Source organism: Coregonus lavaretus (genome assembly GCF_964263955.1).
Source record: "Coregonus lavaretus genome assembly, contig: HAP1_SCAFFOLD_610, whole genome shotgun sequence".
Classification (NCBI taxonomy): Eukaryota; Metazoa; Chordata; class Actinopteri; order Salmoniformes; family Salmonidae; genus Coregonus; species Coregonus lavaretus.
In genome coordinates this window covers 247,847-251,787 of record NW_028157147.1, presented here as the reverse complement: position 1 = coordinate 251,787, position 3,941 = coordinate 247,847, and positions in this window count along the sequence as shown.

The window sequence follows — 3,941 nt, the reverse complement described above, 5'->3', positions numbered from 1 at the left end:
ACTCAGCCTTGACCCATCATCCTCTGCTCTCTTCACAGCCTCAGCATGACGCCTTCTGTTCTACCACTCAGCCTTGACCCATCATCCTCTGCTCTCAGCATGACGCCTTCTGTTCTACCACTCAGCCTTGACCCATCATCCTCTGCTCTCAGCATGACGCCTTCTGTTCTACCACTCAGCCTTGACCCATCATCCTCTGCTCTCTTCACTGCCTCAGCATGACGCCTTCTGTTCTACCACTCAGCCTTGACCCATCATCCTCTGCTCTCAGCATGACGCCTTCTGTTCTACCACTCAGCCTTGACCCATCATCCTCTGCTCTCAGCATGACGCCTTCTGTTCTACCACTCAGCCTTGACCCATCATCCTCTGCTCTCTTCACTGCCTCAGCATGACACCTTCTGTTCTACTACTCAGCCTTGACCCATCATCCTCTGCTCTCAGCATGACACCTCCTGTTCTACTACTCAGCCTTGACCCATCATCCTCTGCTCTCAGCATGACGCCTTCTGTTCTACTACTCAGCCTTGACCCATCATCCTCTGCTCTCAGCATGACGCCTTCTGTTCTACCACTCAGCCTTGACCCATCATCCTCTGCTCTCAGCGTGACGCCTTCTGTTCTACTACTCAGCCTTGACCCATCATCCTCTGCTCTCAGCATGACGCCTTCTGTTCTACCACTCAGCCTTGACCCATCATCCTCTGCTCTCTTCACTGCCTCAGCATGACGCCTTCTGTTCTACCACTCAGCCTTGACCCATCATCCTCTGCTCTCAGCATGACACCTCCTGTTCTACTACTCAGCCTTGACCCATCATCCTCTGCTCTCAGCATGACGCCTTCTGTTCTACCACTCAGCCTTGACCCATCATCCTCTGCTCTCTTCACTGCCTCAGCATGACGCCTTCTGTTCTACTACTCAGCCTTGACCCATCATCCTCTGCTCTCTTCACAGCCTCAGCATGACGCCTTCTGTTCTACCACTCAGCCTTGACCCATCATCCTCTGCTCTCTTCACTGCCTCAGCATGACGCCTTCTGTTCTACTACTCAGCCTTGACCCATCATCCTCTGCTCTCTTCACAGCCTCAGCATGACGCCTTCTGTTCTACCACTCAGCCTTGACCCATCATCCTCTGCTCTCTTCACAGCCTCAGCATGACACCTTCTGTTCTACCACTCAGCCTTGACCCATCATCCTCTGCTCTCTTCACTGCCTCAGCATGACACCTTCTGTTCTACCACTCAGCCTTGACCATCATCCTCTGCTCTCAGCATGACACCTTCTGTTCTACTACTCAGCCTTGACCCATCATCCTCTGCTCTCAGCATGACGCCTTCTGTTCTACTACTCAGCCTTGTCCCATCATCCTCTGCTCTCTTCACTGCCTCAGCGTGACGCCTTCTGTTCTACCACTCAGCCTTGACCCATCATCCTCTGCTCTCAGCATGACGCCTTCTGTTCTACTACTCAGCCTTGACCCATCATCCTCTGCTCTCTTCACTGCCTCAGCATGACACCTTCTGTTCTACCACTCAGCCTTGACCCATCATCCTCTGCTCTCAGCATGACGCCTTCTGTTCTACTACTCAGCCTTGACCCATCATCCTCTGCTCTCTTCACAGCCTCAGCATGACACCTTCTGTTCTACCACTCAGCCTTGACCCATCATCCTCTGCTCTCAGCATGACGCCTTCTGTTCTACTACTCAGCCTTGACCCATCATCCTCTGCTCTCTTCACAGCCTCAGCATGACGCCTTCTGTTCTACCACTCAGCCTTGACCCATCATCCTCTGCTCTCTTCACAGCCTCAGCATGACGCCTCCTGTTCTACTACTCAGCCTTGACACATCATCCTCTGCTCTCAGCATGACGCCTTCTGTTCTACTACTCAGCCTTGACCCATCATCCTCTGCTCTCAGCATGACACCTTCTGTTCTACCACTCAGCCTTGACCCATCATCCTCTGCTCTCTTCACTGCCTCAGCATGACGCCTTCTGTTCTACTACTCAGCCTTGACCCATCATCCTCTGCTCTCAGCATGACGCCTTCTGTTCTACTACTCAGCCTTGACCCATCATCCTCTGCTCTCAGCATGACGCCTTCTGTTCTACTACTCAGCCTTGACCCATCATCCTCTGCTCTCTTCACTGCCTCAGCATGACACCTTCTGTTCTACTACTCAGCCTTGACCCATCATCCTCTGCTCTCTTCACTGCCTCAGCATGACACCTTCTGTTCTACCACTCAGCCTTGACCCATCATCCTCTGCTCTCTTCACAGCCTCAGCATGACACCTTCTGTTCTACCACTCAGCCTTGACCCATCATCCTCTGCTCTCAGCATGACGCCTTCTGTTCTACCACTCAGCCTTGACCCATCATCCTCTGCTCTCAGCATGACGCCTTCTGTTCTACTACTCAGCCTTGACCCATCATCCTCTGCTCTCAGCATGACGCCTTCTGTTCTACCACTCAGCCTTGACCCATCATCCTCTGCTCTCTTCACAGCCTCAGCATGACGCCTTCTGTTCTACCACTCAGCCTTGACCCATCATCCTCTGCTCTCAGCATGACACCTTCTGTTCTACTACTCAGCCTTGACCCATCATCCTCTGCTCTCAGCATGACGCCTTCTGTTCTACTACTCAGCCTTGACCCATCATCCTCTGCTCTCTTCACAGCCTCAGCATGACGCCTTCTGTTCTACTACTCAGCCTTGACCCATCATCCTCTGCTCTCAGCATGACGCCTTCTGTTCTACTACTCAGCCTTGACCCATCATCCTCTGCTCTCTTCACTGCCTCAGCATGACGCCTTCTGTTCTACTACTCAGCCTTGACCCATCATCCTCTGCTCTCAGCATGACGCCTTCTGTTCTACTACTCAGCCTTGACCCATCATCCTCTGCTCTCTTCACAGCCTCAGCATGACACCTTCTGTTCTACCACTCAGCCTTGACCCATCATCCTCTGCTCTCAGCATGACGCCTTCTGTTCTACCACTCAGCCTTGACCCATCATCCTCTGCTCTCAGCATGACACCTTCTGTTCTACCACTCAGCCTTGACCCATCATCCTCTGCTCTCAGCATGACGCCTTCTGTTCTACTACTCAGCCTTGACCCATCATCCTCTGCTCTCAGCATGACACCTTCTGTTCTACTACTCAGCCTTGACCCATCATCCTCTGCTCTCAGCATGACGCCTTCTGTTCTACCACTCAGCCTTGACCCATCATCCTCTGCTCTCTTCACTGCCTCAGCATGACACCTTCTGTTCTACCACTCAGCCTTGACCCATCATCCTCTGCTCTCTTCACAGCCTCAGCATGACGCCTTCTGTTCTACCACTCAGCCTTGACCCATCATCCTCTGCTCTCTTCACAGCCTCAGCATGACGCCTTCTGTTCTACTACTCAGCCTTGACACATCATCCTCTGCTCTCAGCATGACGCCTTCTGTTCTACTACTCAGCCTTGACCCATCATCCTCTGCTCTCAGCATGACACCTTCTGTTCTACCACTCAGCCTTGACCCATCATCCTCTGCTCTCAGCATGACACCTTCTGTTCTACCACTCAGCCTTGACCCATCATCCTCTGCTCTCTTCACAGCCTCAGCATGACGCCTTCTGTTCTACTACTCAGCCTTGACCCATCATCCTCTGCTCTCAGCATGACGCCTTCTGTTCTACTACTCAGCCTTGACCCATCATCCTCTGCTCTCAGCATGACGCCTTCTGTTCTACTACTCAGCCTTGACCCATCATCCTCTGCTCTCTTCACTGCCTCAGCATGACACCTTCTGTTCTACTACTCAGCCTTGACCCATCATCCTCTGCTCTCAGCATGACGCCTTCTGTTCTACTACTCAGCCTTGACCCATCATCCTCTGCTCTCTTCACTGCCTCAGCATGACACCTTCTGTTCTACTACTCA